Source organism: Xenopus laevis, chromosome 4S (assembly GCF_017654675.1).
Source record: "Xenopus laevis strain J_2021 chromosome 4S, Xenopus_laevis_v10.1, whole genome shotgun sequence".
NCBI classification, from domain to species: Eukaryota; Metazoa; Chordata; class Amphibia; order Anura; family Pipidae; genus Xenopus; species Xenopus laevis.
In genome coordinates this window covers 98,996,645-99,017,706 of record NC_054378.1, presented here as the reverse complement: position 1 = coordinate 99,017,706, position 21,062 = coordinate 98,996,645, and the positions used below count along the sequence as shown (strand labels likewise).

Sequence of the window (21,062 nt, the reverse complement as noted above, 5' to 3'; positions counted from 1 at the left end):
ATACAAAGTCATTTGAAACAGTTGCTAGCAAACAAACGGCTTTGCCTGTTCTGCGTGGTCTCCTCATATATGAAAAAAAAACCTAAAAAGATTGAAGAAAGATTGAGATATCGCTTTAAATCCCCACCCACTAGGGTCGGACTGGAGCTTTGGTGGGCCACCTTCTGCAAAATGAAGGGGCCCTCCTGGCAGTCCCCTCCTGACCTCTTAACTCAAGATGCCACACTGCGCAAACAGCTAGTCAGTCGGGGGAGCAGGTCTTGGCCGGCGGGGGGCCATAACGGCAAGGGCCTACCGGTTTTTTCCAGGTGTCCCGTCAGCCCAGTCCGTCCCTGCCACACAATGTACTTGCAGCGATTCGTACACTGGCTTCTTGAAAAGATTTTTTAAAATTTTACAGCAAAGCAATTCGATTTTGTCTCCTTCGCAGGGGTAGAAAAGCCTCCAGACATTACTGTACATGACATTGGCGTTATATGTTGGATTGCCTTTCCACGCAAGGGTCACATTGTATCCACAGATCCCATAAAGCTCTCTCTGCGCAAGACCAAAATGTTTACTGCTTCGCCTCAGCCTGGACGCCTGCCAAGGAGACGCGGGCTCTACACAAATCTGTATTCATGCCTATAAATAGTCCTTTCCTCATCCACCATCCTGTTTAGCTCTGGCGCGGTCGAATGCAGCATAAGAAGAACATTACCTGAAAGCCATTTTCATGGTAACCTAGACTACTGAATAAACAGAGCAAATGGGTCGAAGCTCCTGGGCACCACAGAAAAATATTTTTAGGACCCTCCCAAAGCGTTTGCAAACATGACCATTTTAGGACAATTACATTAAAGGGCTTGTTCACCTTTAAATTAACATTTAATATGATGATGTAGTGAGTGCTAGTGAGTGGCTTTTGTTTTTTAATAATTTGTGGTTGAGTAGCTTTTGGTTTGGGGGTTGTCTGACAAACTTTCTACACTTCTTTATATGTTTTCCCCTCTCCAATCAACTTTTTAATCAAAGTATGCCGTTCTTCTGAACAATGTCTGGACAGACCCATTTTACTCAGATTTTCAGAAATGCACTATAACCAGCATGGACAACATTTGCTGCCATCCTTCCTTAAAGGAAAACTGTACCACCAAAATGAATGCTTAAACAACAAATAGTTTATATCAAATGAGGTGCCATATTAAAGAATCTTAATATCTCTCTCTCTCTCTCTCTCTCTCTCTCTCTCTCTCTCTCTATCTCTATATATACACACACACAAGAGTCCTCTGCACTCAACCCATTATCAATATATGTAAGACAGAGACATTTTGTGCATACTGCTACTGAAAAAATGCCTTACCCTTTAAAAAAAAAAAACAGGGATTGTTTGTCCATATATTGCAATTTGTTTTTTTTAAAGGGTAAGGCATTTTTTTTTTTTTAAAGTAAATTGCCCTTTTACATATTTGCTTTGAACCACCAAGGAAGAAGTGTGGAAGCAAATGTCTGTCTGTTAATTGGCTCATGTGACCTAACATGCATGGCTAGTTTGTATGCACTGTGAATCCTAGGATCCCAGGGGGCAGCCCTTATTTTTTAAAATGGCAATTTTATATTTATGATTACCCAATGGCACATACTACTAAAAAGGTATATTATTAGGAAAAAATTCATTTACATGAAGCAGGGTTACACATACAAGCTGTTTCATGCAATATATTTTTACAGAGACCTACATTGTTCAGGGGTATAGTTTTTCTTTAAAGGGGATCTGTCACCCTAAGAAATAATTCAAATTTCTTTTCTACCATGTTAGTTGAGTAAAATAAACTTTACTTACACTATATTTATTATTTAAATGTTGTTTCCTTCAGTCTTGGAATTAAACTATCACAGCAAGCAGGCAGGAGCCATTTTGTGGACACTTATTAAGATAAATTGTGTATCACCCCAAAATCTTGTGTGGAACCTAATACCCATGTGCAGTGACCAATATCATACGATATCATACCTCCCAACTGTCCTGTTTTTAGAGGAACAGTCCCTCTTTTGACAGCTCAACGTGCAGTCCCTCATTTGTACTAGAAAAAATGCCAGAAAAGGTAACAAAGTTTCTAATTTAATTGCCTTTTGGCAGAGAGCCCAGAACAGCCACAGCTGCTTATAAGATACTTTTGTAACTATTTCTAGATAAGGAAATAAGTAATTGTAACAATATAAGATAACAGGTCCCTTGGGAAAAGTTAGACTCACAGCTTAAAGGTCAATTCACCTTCATTAGCAAAACTGTAATAACTGAAAAAAAACACAGAAATATGTTCAAACTTTCATAACCTGCCAAATTTTGTAAAACTAACATGGTAATTAGGGGGCATGGCCACAAAAATGGGTGTGGTCACAACATTTTCGCCACGCCACACACACCAAATTTTTTGGCCCTCTTTTTATTTCCAAAATGTTGGGAGGTATGCGCTATAATTATAGTGTGTGAGGAGGAAAGGGGGGAACGTGAGAAATGCAGTGACATGTAGGTGTTGCTGAAAGGAAAGTGAAAGTAACTGACTGCCCCACCTCTAGAGGCGGGGCAGATATTTGATTGACAGCTCAGATAGTTAAACACCTTTATAAGCAGTATGGATGTTTTAATAAAAAAATTATTTGTGCTTCATGTTTAATTTGCAAAGAACTTTTATTATGCAGCTTTTTATGTGTAGGCGACAGGTCCACTTTAAATAAGGGTCGTAATTGACACCTGTTTTTTCACAGAATGAATGACGTCACTAATTGAACTCCACACTGCTGTTATTTGGAACAAGCCTCAATGAATGATCCAATGACACAGAATCATCAGAATGCATGTCATGTTACTGTTACTACACCTACTAGTAAATTTTTGCCTTGTAGAAATATAATTTCTATCAAAAACAGTGGTTGATCAGGTTAGTGATGTCGGACTTCTATTATTCTGAATGCAACTGTATGTCACAGCCAAGAAAATCAACATGACAACTCCTTTTCAATTTATACTTATATTTAAATACATGGAATAAAATATACTGTGCACACACGAGGTCTATCAAACAGGAAATAAAAGGAAAGGTAAAGGCAGTGATGTATAGATTTCACTCTAGTTGTCCTGAAATCAAGCAAAGTGGCAACGCACTTTCTTAAATCAACAGCCTCAGTATAAAAGCTTTGCTGTACAGATAATAACATCTCTCAAGTGGATATTCTCAAGAAACAAAGTACATATCTGGGGAAGAGCAACATTTCCAGCCTCAGTAGAATAAGCAATTAATTTTTAAGGTGTTTATAATTAGCAAACAATAGGAAGGCTTCCTGTTGGAATGATACTGCCTATATCAAATGAATTTTGAGCATTGTTTAACCCAACCATGTCTTCCTCAGGAAAGGGCTCTATTGATTTGCAACAAGGATCTGTCTAAAAACATCGTCATTTTATAACCTCCGTCCAAAGCTTGTATGGGACTTCTATAGAATTGTGCTCTGCCTATTCTTTTAGCATAAAAAGCTTTGGATAACTCCACACCTCCCTTCTTTCAGCTGTTGCCTGTGTTTCAAGTTTACAAAGGAGGAGTTTATTATGGGGGGATGGGGTCACTAGGAAGGGTTATTTGATTAACTGTTTTGCCTTTTCCACATTTGCTCTGAGCAACATATTTCTATGTTCTGCAAGTGACATGTTCCTATGAATTTTTAGAATTTAAAAACCATGAATGTCTCCTCATTTATTAAAAAAATAGGATTATAAAAAGTATAAAAAAAAATTGTGGAACAAATACGAAAATTCTAAAACCTCAAAGAAATGTACAATTTGCAAAGGACAGCTCCCACTGACTTTGAAACAACCTCACCAGCTTTTAAGCTGGCCATAGATATGCAGAATATAGCCTATGTCAAATGAATGATCATCCGTGCCAACCTTCTGACCTGCAACTAACCATTCAGATTAAATAAAGTAGTAAAGAGAACAAATTACATGATGTTCTGGGCATTGACAGACAGCAATCATGGGAAAGCTATGTCTAACAAATAGTAGTGACAGTCACCCATTGATCTCAACAGAGAGGCAATACATTCAGAGATATTATTGGCAGCCGATATAAATCTTTTAAAGGGATACTGTCATGGGAAAACATGTTTTTTTTCAAAGCACATCAGTTAATAGTGCTGCTCCAGCAGAATTCTGCACAGAAATCCTATACTCAAAAGAGCAAATAGATTTTTTTATATTTACTTTTGAAATCTGACATGGGGCTAGACATATTGTCAGTTTCCCAGCTTCCCCAAGTCATGCAACTTATGCTCAGATAAACTTCAGTCACTCTTTACTGCTATACTGTAAGTTGGAGTGATATCGTCCCCTCCCTTTTCCCCACGGCAGCCTAACAACAGAACAATGGGAAGGCAACCAGATAGCAGCTCCCTAACACAAGATAACAGCTGCCTGATACAGGAGAACAGCTGCCTGGTAGATCTAAGTACAGCACTCTATAGTAAAAAGCCAAGTCCCACTAAGACACATTCAGTTACATAGAGTAGGAGAAACAACAGCCTGCCAGAAAGCAGTTCCATCCTAAAGTGCTGGCTCTTTCTGAATGCACATGACCAGGCAAAATGACCTGAGATGGCTGCCTACACAACAATATTATAAATTTAAAAAAAATACACTTACTGGTTCAGGAATTAAAATTTACAGGGTAGAATTAATTATTTGCAGTGTAAACAGTGTAATTTAGAAATAAAAACTACACCATTAAAATCATGACAGAATCCCTTTAACCTGTCCGTCCAATTTAACGACCAATTGCCATGGTACGAAAAATGTCACGCCACTCTACACACGGTCCACACACGGTCCAAACCTTCATTTCGTACAATGGCATCTTTAAGTCTATGGCGAGCTTTATTAGATGGTGCAGTTTTCCATAATAGTTTTTCATTCAATAAATGTCAGAAATTTGTGTTCTTAACACCATTATTTAAATGAAAGATTACTAGCACAATAATACTTTGATTCACTGAAAAAAAGGATATGAATGTACACATGAATGATACATGGAGCTATATGTAGCAGCTACTTGTCACGGCTACAAAAATAGACATTGCTGATAATTGTCTGTACATGTGTTTTAGCAGAGGCAATTCTCAGTATTGACAGTGTATATTCTGTCGTTTTGAAGCCATGAGAATAGCTGCTACTAAGTAGCTCTGTGTGTCTTCACCCTAATAGTGCCATGTTACTTCTCACACTGGAATTTCAGATTTAAAAGTTTATGCCATTCTTTAAGTACATGCATTAATTGACCTGTCACAACCAACCCTTCTTTTCTCCAGTTCCCATTTGTGTATTTAATATTGCCCTTCTACACAGTGAAAATTGGGCTCCAGCATTTCAAGGTAGTGTGTCAAGAAATTAAGTTATCTAAGGGTGAACTTGTAATGGAATAATCCTAAAAGGGATCATCTGAAAAACAATGTAAGGTTTGGTAATGAATAACTAAAGAGTTAAATAGGAAGCCATGCATTTACTGAAATCAGTATAGAATGAGAAAGCTATGGGCCCAGGTACAAAACACATAGCCAGGGCAGAGTGAAGACCTGTAGGAGTGTCAGCCTGTCTGAATGTTATTTTAAACTGATAAATGTATTCAGTGAGGAGGAAGGCAACACGAGACAGATGCTTCTAAGATAATTATCTGTTGGACTGAATATTTTCCAGGGACACGCAGGTTTTGAGAAGTTAAATAATGAACTAAAAATGCCTTTTTTGGAGTTGCCACAGAATTAAAATAAAGGTCAGGCATACAGCACAATAAAAAGTGTGATTTAATGGGTGCTATGATTTCCTAGCACACTAAAAAAAACATACAGGTTACCTACCTCCTGAAAAATTGGCCATGGGGTATGTGATAGTGATAGGACTTTAGATTGTAACCTTCCCTAGGGCAGGGATTGATGTATTATCTATGTAAAGTCCTTTGGAATATGATTATGCTACAGTCCTGCAAGGGTCCCTGGACCGGATCTGCTACCCAATCCGGACCCACTATCCCAAAATGCTCCTTCCCTTTCCCTGCTGCCCACCTCTACCTTCAAGTGGTTAGTTTCTAACCCAATCCTAGACCCATGAAACCCCCGTCACTCCAGAAGTAGATCAAACAAGACCGGGGGCAAAAATATTCAAACATGTGGGAAGTAGGAGGTATGAGAGCCTGCAATTAAGCCAGATACCTATGCAGTAAGGATTTGTGGGCTTTCTGTCTCAAATTTGAGCATTTTTTTGGTATTCTGTGGGTACCCAATCCAATGCAGTTATATATATGTTTTTCAGGATTTTCTACTCTTCTTATGGCAGGCCTCTCCTTCGATACATGGCCTCATATATTTAACACGGGGCAGTGTGCAAAATGCAAAAAAAGTAGGTGGTGGATGACGTTGTCATCTCCTGGAATTTCCCAAAGCTTGCATGTCTTTCAAACCTGCAATCTTTGGAACAACGAGGGCCACAAGGTGCAATAGAGCTGTGTAATTACCCCTGCATCTGACACCAAAGCAATCTGATGCAGTGTGCAACCTATGCAGACTATTGCCCAATGCAACTGGCAAGGGCATGGCCCCTTGAGGGCACAATTTAGCGACATTAAACATACGTGTGTGCGTTTTTGTTTTTTTTAAGGAGCATACTGTATTTTTCATATAGTAAAATCTATATTCACAGTAGTATATGTAGTAATGACACCCACTGATAAGGCTAAGCACACATAAAAATATACTTACAAATGAAATAATATGAAACGTGTACATCAACAGGAAAATAAAGTGAGCCTTACTTAGTATGTTATGAGGGAATAGCACAAAGGCAGAAATAAACAATATTAGCGTTCTTGCCCTGCAGGTCCTAAAACACGGAGAGATAAAAGAAGATAAAACATTCTGCACTTTGTTATGACAACTGCACACAATGAAGCAGAAGAATGATATACAAAATGTACAAGAAGATGACCTAGACATTATTAATGGGTAGTTTAAATGTGACAGCTTGCAGAGCCCTATCTGTCATGTGCTAGTTCCCAGCCGCCAGTAGCAGGGTCATTCAGCATGTGACCACTATTTTTATTACCGTAGCACACTAGAAGCACAGCACTCACTATGTGTATTCTTCATTTTGCACTTATTTCTCAGAAGCAAGCATGTTGTGTATATATGAGGAGATGAAAATGCAACTCCCAGTTGTCACTTTTTCAACATATAAAAATACCTTCCAGCCTTTATTTAGTATATAAACTCACAGCAATAAATATCACTCTAAACGGGTTGTTCGCCTTTAAATGAACTTTTAATATGATGTAGAGAGTGATATTCTGAGACAATTTCCAATTGGTTTTCATTGTTTTATTATTTATAGTTTTTTTTAGTTATTTATCCATTTTCTATTCTCCAGTTTTCGATTTCAGCAATCAGGTTGGTAGAGTCCAAAATTATCTTAGCACCCATGCATTGATAAGTATAAGAGACTGGAATATGAATAGGAGAGGGTCTGAATCGAAAGAGGAGTAATAAAAAGCAGCAATAACATTACATTTGTAGCCTTAGAGGGCATTTGTTTCTTAGATCAAAAAGAAAAAATGTAGACCAATTGAAAAGTTGTTTAAAGTTAAGTTAAAGGGATCCTGTCATCGGAAAACATGTTTTTTTCAAAACGCATCAGTTAATAGTGCTACACCAGCAGAATTCTGCACTGAAATCCATTTCTCAAAAGAGCAAACAGATTTTTTTATATTCAATTTTGAAATCTGACATGGGGTTAGCCATTTTGTCAATTTCCCAGCTGCCCCCAGTCATGTGACTTGTGCCTGCACTTTAGGAGAGAAATGCTTTCTGGCAGGCTGCTGTTTTTCCTTCTTAATGTAACTGAATGTGTCTCAATGAGACATGGGTTTTTACTATTGAGTGTTGTTCTCAGATCTACCAGGCAGCTGTTATCTTGTGTTAGGGAGCTGCTATCTGGTTACCTTCCCATTGTTCTTTTGTTTGGCTGCTGGGGGGGGGGTGATATCACTCCAACTTGCAGTACAGCAGTAAAGAGTGATTGAAGTATTTCAGAGCACAAGTCACATGACTGGGGGCAGCTGGGAAATTGACAATATGTCTAGCCCCATGTCAGATTTCAAAATTGAATATAAAAAAATCTGTTTGCTCTTTTGAGAAATGGATTTAAGTGCAGAATTCTGCTGGAGCAGCACTATTAACTGATTCATTTTGAAAAAAAAAAAATTCCCATGACAGTATCCCTTTAACTTAAGGGTGAACCAGCCCTTTAATGCTAACCTTTGCACCCAGTCTAAAAAGTCATAGCCATCAATCAGATGAGACCTTTCCAATTTGATGCTATGGGTTTCTAGTCCTGGTGCAAACTTTGCAACTGTTATTATATTTGGGCTGTCCTGTGTAAATAGAGACAATGATATACAGTATGTATTTTAACAGGTATTGTGGAGAATACTCTGCAGTTCATAGGGAGAATAGCAGGGTATTATAATTCAGGTACAGTGTAGTCCTGAAGCATGGGAGAGTTCACTAATATAGTAAAAAAAAACAAAAAACTATTTTAGGATTGACTACGCATTAATTGCATTAATAGGTTAGGAATTAGGGCTTTCTATTGTTCACTGCATGGGGGAGATACAGTTTTGAGATGTTGTACCGTGTTAGCCATTGAAAAAATGCAGAAAATGTAAAGTTTGTTGATACCTTTTATTGGCTCACTGAATAAGTAATAATTGCAAGCTTTCGGAGCACACAGGCCCCTTCTTCAGGCAAAATAGATACAGAAATATTTTTGGATTGTTGGGTTTATTTTACACTCATTTAAAATAAATTAGAGCTCATTTTATATTCAAAATCCAAGACTGCCCTTGGTTGAGATGTGGCAGTATTACTTCAGCTGAACTATAAAATGATCTAATAATGAGTTTCCATTTCAGTGGTTTTGTTTCTGCCACAGTCATTAGAACTGAACCCAAGAGGTGTAAATTCAGCAGAACAAACCAAGTACCATAGCCGGAGTCACATTTACGTGTCAGCAGATTGTTTAACAAACCCAGCATCAATTTACTTTTTAAGGATAAACAGTATACAGTGAAGCTGACCTTGGAAGTATGTGGAATATATCCATATCCTACCTTTACAGACTCCCTATAGTTTGATCCCTCTATATGTAAATTTTTTTGTTGGGGCATATTCCCTGTACGATGTCATACTAGACACCCATCAGCTCACCCACAGTGAGTAGATTTATTGCTACATCCCCATACAAGGTTCTTATAGCCATAGGGGCTCCTTATCTTCCTAAGGTTCTGAAATGTCAGATACATAGCGAATTCTGGTCCTCAACTGAATATACATATCATGTTGGGGTTAATTAATATTTAAATAATTTTTAAATAGACTTAAGGAGACACGATTTATGGAAAAATGCCTTATGCAGAAAACCCCAGGTCTTGAGCATTCTGGATAAAAGGTCACATACCTGTATCAGGCCAAACAAACAAAGTAGTGCTACAGAAACACTCTCAGCGTTGGGTGCCGACTGTGACTCTGTCTGCTCGGGTCCGGTCCATATTCCAGAAAATATTTCAGGAGCACTCCAGTTTAGTGAAAAAAATGTAATTTATTTGTGCCTCCAGCCCCCTAGCTTGAGGCACGTATAATTTACAATTTGTTCACTACCTGTATCAGGCAATACAGACAGCCATGCCGGCTGTGTTATAAACACAGTATGTCTTAGCCACACCCCTGTTTGGTCCAAACCGTGCCCATTCTGCCCACAGGCATGCCGGACCCACCAAGGCCTTGTCCCCAACCCTGCTCACTAATTTTCATATCTGGAGGAATTCTGTGTGTTTCATAGGTCTTCAAGGGCAGAGGGTAAGGAAAAGTAGGGTAAAAATTCAGTGGATGACTGGATTGCTACTGCAGATGACAAAAGCCACGAAGCAGGATGACTCCTTAAAAATTAGGATGAGTTGACATGTCTGCTGCTATGCCTAACACTTTCCAAGCATATCAATAACACACTTACAAGAGGGTAGGGCTACAGCTCTCCACACTGCCTGGAGATTAACATACGCATATCAAACAAAGCAACTTTCTTTTGTATGGTAGCAACCTGCCCTTTAAAGCGCTGCCTGCAGTTTATTTATCAGCGCATGTGTCCGAGTAAAGCAGCATTTGAATCAGTAAGCGGGTTAACATCTTTACTGCACACTGGTACAGATTACATGTACTTAGCTAGCAAAGACTATTAGATCAGGCATTAAGAAAGCAGAGGATAATAGGATCAGCTGCACACACACAATGCAAATAATGAAAAAACTGTTTAGGGCACTATATATATATATATATATATATATATATATATATATATATATATATATATATATATATATATATATATATATATATATATATATATATATATATATATATATATATATATATATATATATACACACACACACATACATACACACACACAGTTATGGGATCCGTTATCTAGAAAACAGCTATCCAGAAGTGCCAAGTTATAGATAGGACATCTTTACATTTTAATCAAATAATTGAAATAATTAAAATTTTTCTATAAAACCTCCATTAAAAAAAAAAAAAAAGATTTCCTTTTCTCTGTGACAATAAAACAGTACTATATATACACACACATGTAAACACACACATATATATCAGGTGAGACCCTGACAAAGATTCCAGTACAGAATCGAAACGTTGGTCAACTAATAAACCTTTGAACGACTAGATGACTTGTGTATCCTGATTAATTGTGGAGTGCCGTCACCAATGGGATATTTGCATAACTCAATAGACTGGCACCCAGCATTTGGATTTTACTTATGGTGTGCGTTCCATACTCGCTTGGATTATATATATATATCTACCATATTTTTTCCATAACTGTGGAGCCTGAAGCGCAACCACTTTGGGCAATTGTCCAATCCTAGACAGATAATTAAATAAACCTACATTTTCATGGAATGGGGGATCTCTACTTCACACCTCTGGTCATATAAAATGCAGTTATGCAATGGTTATCAACAAAAATAGTACTTTAAAAGTATGTAAAAGCATAACTATAACATATATACCAGGGTTTCTATTTTCTCAGGAAACCCACATTAAATCAAGGAATCTATTTCCCAAAGAAAATAATTTTAGAACTGATTAAGTGCGAAGATCTTACGAGTTTGGACAGTCATCATATACATACTAACTGTATGTGCAGCTTTGTCAGGGCAACAGCAGCAAATGCCAGTGATGGTTGTTGCAGGAATAACCAGAAGGTGGAGATAGCCTACCATCTAGAAGAATCCATTATGTTTAACAATAGCTGGCACATGCTGGTTTTAAAGACTGAATCAACTAAACAGATGCACCCAAAGGGGCATGGAAACAAACAGCCATAAACACTAGGTACATGCTGTGACCCTCAATTCCTTCTCAGGTCACAAAATGCTTATGTGCAGTGTACCCATTTTCCCTCATTCTTGCTATGGTTTCATCCTCCATATTCCAGAATAACTCCAGTTCTTTCTTTGTCTGAGCCCCATTTCTACAGTCTCTGGCTTTCTCTCTGAACTACCCTGCCACAGTTTATTCTTCCCCCTTGTGTCCACACATTGCCCTTTTACTTACATACCTCCCAACATTTTGGAAATTGAAAGAGGGACAAAAAAAATGTTGCTCTTTAACTTCCATCATGCACTTATCTATATTTTTTAACCATCTCTTCTTTCCTCCTACTTTTTTAAAGGAATTGTTCAGTATAAAAATAAAAACTAGGTAAATGGATAGGCTGTGCAAAATAAAAAAATGTTTCTAATATAGTTAGTTAGCCAAAAATGTGATGTATAAAGACTGGAGTGACTGGATGTGTAACATAATAGCCAGAACACTACTTCCAGCTTTTCAGCTCTCTTGGTTTACACTGACTGGTTACCCTGGTTACCAGGCAGTAACCAATCAGAGACTTGAGGGGGGGCACATGGGTCATATCTGTTGCTTTTGAATCTGAGCTGCATGCTGAGTATCAATTGCAAACTCACTGAACAGATATGCCCCATGTGGCCCCCCTTCAAGTCGCTGACTAACTCAGAGTTAGAGAGCTGAAAAGCAGGAAGTAGTGCTCTGGCTATTATATTACACATCCAGTCACTCCAGCCTTTATACATTACATTTTTGGCTAACTAACTATATTAGAAACATTTTTTATTTTGCACAGCCTCTTTACCCAGTTTTTTATTTTCACACTGAACTGTTCCTTTAAAGGGGTAGTTACCCTATAAATTAACTTTTAATATGACATAGACAATGATATTCTGAGACAGTTTCCAATTGTTATTAATTTGTATGGGTTTTGAATTATTTAGCCTTTTTGTTCAGCAGCAGTCCAGCCTGGAATATCAAAAGCTACAGTCCAATTTACCTTAGCAAACAGTGGTTTAAATAAGACACTGCCACATGAATAGGAGAAGGTCTGAACAGAGAAATAAACAAGTAATAAAAGGTAAAGATAACAATAGCATTGTAGCCACACAAGCAAAATTTTTTTGAATTTCAGGTTAAGTAACCCTGATTACAAAGCTGGAAAGAGGCAGAAAAGTAAGGCAAATAACAGAAAACTAAATAAAATAAAAAATGAACACCAAAATTGCTAGGCATTGGACCTTTACCTCAACTGAAAGTTAAGTTATAGTTGAACTACCTCTTTAAGACAAAGCTTGCTTTGTGCAAATGAGGGAGCAGCATGGAATGGACGAGCGCCTGGAGAGAGTTGACAGTTTTAATTTAATCTCCTGACGCTTGACCATGGCATGCTGTTCCCTTACTTCCCTTACACAAACCAATGTCTTAGCAAAGTAGAACAGGCAGCTTATTTATTTGCTTTAAAGGGGGGGCAGGTCCTGAGTCTGGGAAGTTAACCCTGGGCTTGGACAAAAATTGGGACATTAGTTACCTTACCTGGCTGGAACAGGTATGGTACCCATTATCCAGAATGCTCAAGACCTGGGGTTTTCCAGATAACAGATATTTTTGTAATTTGGATCTTCATACCTTAAGTCTACTAGAAAATCATCAGCCCAATAGGCTGGTTTTCATCCAATAAGGATTATTTACATCTTAGTTTGGATCAAGTACAACGTACTGTTTTATCATTACAGTGAAAAAATTAAAATAGTTTTTACATGTTTGAATTATTTGATTATAATGGAGTCTATGGTAGACAGCCTTTCCATAATTCTGAGCTATCTGCATAATGGATCCCATGCCCAGGCCGAAACTACTAGAGCAATACCCCACAGCAACCAAACAACAGTTAGCTCTGATTGATCATTTGCAGTAAGGCTTCTGATTGGAAGCTATTTGTGATGTTTTGTGAATTTGCCCAGGATGGGGTGCCTGTCAGCATGCTCTTGGCTATAGCAGAGGGATTTAGGCTACAGCTGTTTCAGGAGCAGCAAACTCGCTGCCATAGCAACCACTTCTGTAAACACAAAGTGTAAAAAGTTCTTAAAAAAAAAAAAGCTCAGACATTTGGGATAATACAACTACTGACACGTCTGGCTGACAGTATATTGTTTAACACCTACGCCTCCTTATATTTAGCACCATAACTAAGCTGCTACTCTGATTCAGTTCAGTGGCCCGAAGAGAAAGTTTGTTATGGACTTTTTATGGTGGATCTACATTCAAAATTAAAGTAAAGATTTGATATTTTTCAAACATTTTCTGTAATACAGACAGATAAAGCATAAAGAAAAGGTGAAGAGTGGGCATCCCCACACAAACCCCCTTCATTGTCTGTCATAAAGTAATTGTTTTGTTACATCTTTCCCTTGAACCACCATTTTGTGAGGGTCAGTGTGATCCCTCAGAGATCACCTGACAGGAAATTCAGGTCCTTAATTGTAACAGGAAGAGGTGTGGGTGTAAAAGACAGAGCCCTGTCCATTCATTGGTTGATGTAATCTAGCAAATATGTGTGCCTTTTGGATTGTGTGTGAGCACAGTGCCTCATACAATCCAGTATTATAAAAACATAATATAAATATATTTTCATGAAATGGCTTAATTTCTATAAACCCGTGTTATAAGTATAAAGCAGGGGCATAACTACAGAGGAAGCAGACCCTGCGGCTGCAGTGGGGCCCAGTAGTTATAGGGGGCCCCATGAGGCACAAATAATGAGCAATTTCATATTGGTAAAACAGGACAATCTCTGGATATTTTGGGGGCCCTAAAATTAATTTGCTGTGGGGCCCAGTAACATCTAGTTACACCACAGCTTTGATATTTTACAGATACCTGCAATGCTGAAGGGTTTCCCTTTGAATATAAGGCTCCCTTGCGCCCATGAGCACTGTGCAGTTTCGGACTGGGATACCAGGGGCCCACCAGTAAACCTTAGGCCCACTTTCCAAACTATTATACCTCCTCTCCTCACTCAACCTCTTTATTCTCCTAGTCTCTTTTCTCTACATACTTTACTTTATTGTTCCATTATTAAAGGAAAACTATATCCCCCAAACAATGTAGGGCTCTATAAAAAGATATCGCATAAAACAGCTCATATGTAAAACCCTGATTCATGTAAATAAACCATTTTCATAATATACTTTTCTAATAGTATGTGCCATTGGGTAATCATAATTAGAAAATTGCCGTTTTAAAAAATAAGGGCCGCCCCCGGGATCATATGATTCATGGTGCACACAAACATACCAAACAAACTATACTTGTAAGGTCACATGAGCCAATTAACAGACACAGTTGTGTCTTTTGCTTCAACACTTCTTCCTGTTACAGTTAGAGCTGTAGTATTTCTGGTCAGGTGATCTCTGAGGCAGCACACAGACCATCACAAAATGGTGGTTCAAGGCAAGAGATATAAAAGGGCAATATTTACTTAAATATATATTCCTATTTGATAAGATTCCACTTATGCCACTTAATTTGATATAAACTGTTGCTTAAGTATTCATTTAGGGGTATAGTTTTCCTTTAAGTCAATTTGTTTCCATAAAGAAATAGGAAGGTCCGCTGGCACCTGGGCCCATCGGGAGTTTTCCTGGTATTCCGGTGGGCCAGTCTATCACTGGCACTGAGTTTTAAGCAAAAAGCACAGCTAGCACTGACTATGGGTCTGGATGTCACTCTTTCCAGTCTGTGAATACAGCATGCTATGTACCATTAGGGCATTCAGCCCCGATAGAACAAGCAGTAGCATTGCCCATCAAAATGTCTGCCCAGTCTTGCTGAACTTTACTTTCAGGGCTGTCTATTGAAAAACGAGGGTGGGGGGCAGTTTTTTTTACATGATTTGGAAATCACGGATTTGTGTTCCGTTCGCTTTTTAATGTGCAAAAAAGTAGTGTACAGGCTATAACTGCAAATATGCTCAATCTTGAATCCTTTTGACAGTTACTGCTTTCTTTTCCACTTTGTATTCTTCCCTCAGCAAATACACTTAAAATCACTTCATGGGGAAACATAATAGAAAAGAAAATGTTAAAGTAGCAGAAGAACTTGTTGCATGTTGACACTGGCTGCAGTCCTCAGGGCTTGAATTCCAGTCCCTATGTATCAGAATCCAATCTCCCCTGCTATTGGCTGCTGCCTGGCGCGGAGCAGATAGCAGCCTAGGGTGTGGGACTGTTAAGATTGCAGAAGTAAAAGGTAAACCATGTAAACTTTGATCTGTAACTGGCAAAATGCTGCACTTATCTTAGCATTACATGTCTTATTGAGAGGATTCTGTGCAGACACGCTTTAAGGGGAAGTTTGTGGAAATGTTATGATAAAATTCATTGACATATTCCATAGTAGAGGTATGAGATCCATTATCCGGAAGCCCATTATTCAGAAAGCACCGAATTACGGAAAGGCCGTCTCCCATATACTCCATTATAAGCAAATAATCTAAAGTTTAAAAAATAATTTCCTTTTTCTCTGTAATAGTAAAACAGATCCTTGTATTTGATCCAAACCAAGATATAATTAATCCTTATAAGAAGCAAAATCAGCTTATTGGGCTTATTTAATGTTTACGTGCAGGGTCGAACTGGAAAAACGGTGGGCCCCAGGCTCGTGGACCCCGCCGGCCATATCCGCACCCTGCCTTCTTTATCCTTTTTTCGCGACTGGCCCAACACAGTGCGCTTGTACGTGCATACATGTTCACTCGTACGTCCATGCACGCTCACATGTATGTGCTGGTCAGTGCAGCAGGGGGGAAGGGCAGTGGAGAGGGGCCCTGCGACAGGAGCCCCGGTTGTCCCCAGGCCCCCAAGTCCGACCCTGTTTACGTGATTATTTAGTAGACTTATAGGTATAAAGATCCAAATTACAGAAAGACCTGTTAGCCGGAAAGCCTGAGGCCCCAAACATTCTGGATAATAGGTCCAATACCTATAATAGGTTGCAATGAAGACCATAAGCCCAAATTAGCAAAATGAAAACATTACACTTTGCTCGCTCAGCACATAAGTAGGTTACTGAAGTGATACATATTAGAAGACATGCTACAAACCTATATAGCATCAGTGATCTTTAGGCTGGATCCATCTCATAATTTCACTCAATCTTATGGAAAATCACAAGAGTAGATGGAGTTGAACAGACTCACAACCCAGCAGTGTCTCCAACGCTGCCAGTGCACCATATAATGTACAGCGTATAATAAGGTAATAACATGATAAAATGCTGATTTTTGAGGAGAGGGTGGCCTGGGCCATATGGTGATGAAATGTCAGCCTTTAGTCATTCTAGTGCAAAAACAATTTAATGCAATATCTATACCAATAAAATGCTTTACAGCTATTTCTGTATGTCACAGAGAGGTTAAAAGTCTCCAGTTTCAATATATGGGATAATCCTGGATAGCAGATTCTGAGCAAATGGAGTGTTAAAGAGTTAATAAATACAATAATAATGCTGCTTAGTCCTTGTCAAACAAAAGTAATAAGGAATAGAGTGGGGGAATAATTTTTACTGCAGACACAGCATGATTAAGCACAACCTAATGGTTAGCAAGCTTTGTGGATAAAAGTAGCGATATTCAAGGGGCAAACTCATTATCTGATCATTTTTTTTTTTTTTATAAATTATTGCTATTTCCACCTGCTATTCTAAGGCTCGGAATCAAACCACCTGTCATTGTAAAGCATAAATCCTATTGTGTGCAGTGCAAAAATGTGTTTAGTGCCATTGTGAATAATATGCTGCAAGTGCTACAGAAACCTTTATATAATATTTTAAGAGGCAATTAAGACAATTGTCCTTCCCAATCTCTGTAATTGTGTAGGAACCACTTACACAGATGTTCAGTTCACTGCCTTGCTGTATTGTGCTCAAGTAGCTGTGTCAGTAATTGTTGTTAAACTGGGCAAGCTTGGATGCATTGAATGGGAAGGCTTTGAAGAGGCTTCCTTTATTAAAGTCGCCATGTTGGAGATGTATTTTATTCTAAGGGAACACCTTATTAGTAAGGGTGCACATATTTTACAATGACACACGGGAAATCAAATCAGTTTTCTAAATAATATTGGATTGCTTCAGGCATTGTAACTTAATAATTGTCAATAGACAAAGTGGGTCAAATCTGGTATGGGCCTCTATTATATTATAATAGGTTTACAGATCGAGGAGTATCTCATTACTCATCTAGGACAAATTTATTCACCCCATTTACACTTCAAATGGCCATCAAGCTGGACTTTTAATTTTAAATCTCCTCCTTTCTTGACTTTAAGCTTGGGCTCACTCATCCACTGCTAGGTGGGAGAACCTGTTTTGTTAAAGTTATGGCCCACAAACGTAATCACCACTAGATCTGTTTATATGTAAATAGAACTCTGAGATTTGGCTTCTTGCATTGCATTGGACATTGCTTGAATTGCCCCTAGCTACTACTCTTATGTTAATCAGTAGCATGCAGGACATAACTATTGATTGGCTGTTTGTCTATTGGTTTTTACCTATTACATTAGATAAAAAAAAACTACTTGCATATAGTATATATTCCTAAGCTTGCGAGTTGGTGTATTGAAGTGCAATTTATTAAATGGCAGAGTGAGCTGGTCTCATGGAACATCCAGCTGTCAACTGCAAATCAGATGCTGGACACCAATTGAATATTCCATGTACATCAGCATCAGTATAAATTTAGCTCCATCACTCTTTGTATGATACAAGCAATTAGACTGCTTTCTGTGTAACAACCAAAGAGCTGTCACACAGAATTGCGTTGAACAGGAACTGTGTGTGTCAGCTCACGCTGTGTGTGTATACAAGGGTCAACTCATACAGACACATGCAAAGAAAAAAATAATTGGGAAAAAATTTATATGTGAATCAACCTTCTCTAAATTCAGATGACTTAGCCCCATGAATTTTAGAGCAGTGTTCCCTAGCTACAGTCAGGCACTGTCTCAAGGTATCTGAATCAGTCTGCACCTTATGTACTAAACTATACAAGTAGAACTTCATCATGTAGAGCCAGGCAAAATAATCTGCCCGTGCCTCATACACAGTAGCAACATAAAACTGCTGTTAATTCTTAGCATTGTCTGTCTCAATAATACACCACAAAATCTACAAATGAATTGCCACAGCAGCTCAAAGAACATTAATGGGTATAATGACCAGAGAGAAATGTTTTGCCACAGGAGCTATTTTGAATCATATTAGGAATGTCATTGACTCTGCACTTGCTCAGTCTGTCATAGAAACCAATGCTACAGGGCTGAGCTGCCATGTAATGTGAATCTGAATTACTAATTGTAAATATGTATTATGTAATGTGCAACTGTCTTGTATATTGACTTTCTATATATTTCACGTACAGTATATTGTAAGTCGCTCCCTAAGCTCAGGTAAGTGAGTGCAGCCCAGCGCATATGTAGTTAATTAACAGAAAAGAAGTGGAGCTTTAGGGGGCATTTAATAGTGCCAGATCTTCATGACTAAAGTGCTGTAGCTGCCTTGGGTTGCTACAGGACCCCCAAACATTATGTCCATCATTTTTACCCTTTAAGCTTTAATTCTCCTTTAAAATCAGCATTGCCCATCAACAGATTAAGGGCATGAGGTTCTATACTGCAAATGTATAAAACGAATGACCTAGTAAAGTTGATATTGTCACAATCCCACCACCACTATAAGGGTAAGTCCACAATGGGCATTTTGGGGAGATCTGGTAGCCTGGCGACTAATCGCCTCGATTTTTGCAGCGACCAATCTCCCCATATGCCTTCCCTGACTCTGCACCGGCTAAAATGAAAAAAACACCAGCGCTAATCACACACGGTGGTTTGTTTTCCGAAGTCGCCCGAAGTTTCCTCACAAGGAAATTTCTGGCTTGTGATTAGCGCCCGCGTTTTTTCATTTTAGCCGGCGCAGAGTTAAGGAAAGCATTTGGGGAGATTAGTTGCCGCAAAAACGAGGCGATTAGTCGCCAGGCAACCAAATCTCCACAAACGCCCTGTGTGGCCTGACCCTAAAGATGTCCCTACAGATCTAGATCATGCTATAAACATCTATATTTACTAGCTATGTCTATTCTGGTTTGTGTACAAAGCAGAAATAGTCTGTCCAACCTGTATTTCCACATATTTTTAACTAGGGAGACGTGCCTCCAGGGATACATATGACAGAACTACAGAGTATCAGGTCTTAGTGAGTAATTATTTCCTAGACTTTGCAACAGCAGTGCAACAAGTGGTACCCCCCTTTAATATAAGGAAATCACAAAAGACCTACAGCTAGCAAAGTACTGCCCATGGAGAAAAAAGAAGAAAAGAGCAGAGAAAGTTATAGCATGGCATGAGTGTGCACCTATCATACACAGACAGATTTGGTGCAAAAGAAGATTTAACACCCAAACCTGCCCTATCATTGAACCAACGGATATTGGTTGAAATGGAAGGGTACGGTAGGTGTGCAGCAAAAGCATGGCAAAGATTTGCAAATCTGGATAACACGAAAGGGGCAGAGAGATGCCATGGCATGGACGAGTAATCGCTGAAAGATAAACTAGTCTTGTATTGAAATAGGTTGTTTGCCTTCAAATTACCCTTAGTGTTATGTAGAGAATGGTATTCCGAGAAAATTTGCAATTCATTTTAATGTATTATTATTTGTGGTTTTTGAATTATTTAGCTTTTTATTCAGCAGCTCTCCAGTTTGCAATTTCAGCAAGCTAGGGTCTATATTACTCTAGCAACCATGCACTGACTTGAATAAAAGACTGGAATATGAATAGAAGAGGGCCTGAATAGAAAGAGAAGTAATAAAAAGTAGCAATAACAATGATGTGTAGCCTTTGTTGCATTTGTTTTTTTGATGGAGTGAGCGACCCCCATCTGAAAGCTGGAACGAGTAAGAAGAAGAAGGCAAATAATTCAAAAGCAATAATAAAAAAAAAAAAAGAAATAAAGACCAATTAATAAGTGTCTTAGAATTAGCCATTATATAACATACTAAAAGTCAACATAAAGGTGAACCACCACTTTAAAGGATGATCAACACCACAAATAAAAACAATTTGACCCGATTCCTGTTTAATCTCATTGGTTCTGCTGTATTCAGCCATTTTGTACCAACTTCTAAATAAAGCCGCACCCAGACTATTGTGAGCAATCGAATTTGAAATGATATATACTGACCTGCCCCCAAAAGCCTTACCAGAAAACCTACAGGTATTTTCATATTGATAAGGAAAACACCGTTTCTTTGCAGCCCTTTAACTGCATTTCTTTTCCAGCAGAGGTCCCAGTGTCAGCCCACAGCTTGAGAATCATACATTCCATAGCTCCCAACATTTTGGAAATAAAAAGAGGGACAAAAAAAGTTTGTTTTGGCAACACCCATTTTTGTGACCACACCCCCTAATTACCATGTTATTTTTACAAAATTTGGCAGGTTATGGAACCTGTTATGGAATCTGTGTTTTTTTTTTTCAGTTATTACAGTTTTGCTAATGA

General features: G+C 38.4%; 1 protein-coding gene across 3 annotated transcripts in view; it reads right to left on the bottom strand.

Moving 5' to 3' along the window:
* The window catches only part of c1orf21.S (chromosome 1 open reading frame 21 S homeolog), a 73,123-nt gene that overhangs the window by 29,549 nt on the left and 22,512 nt on the right, over positions 1-21,062 (bottom strand). Inside the window, exon 1 of one of the 3 annotated variants that reach the window (XM_041591304.1) lies at positions 296-444. The gene's annotated coding sequence lies outside the window, so the exon portion shown is untranslated. 3 annotated transcript variants of the gene reach the window in all.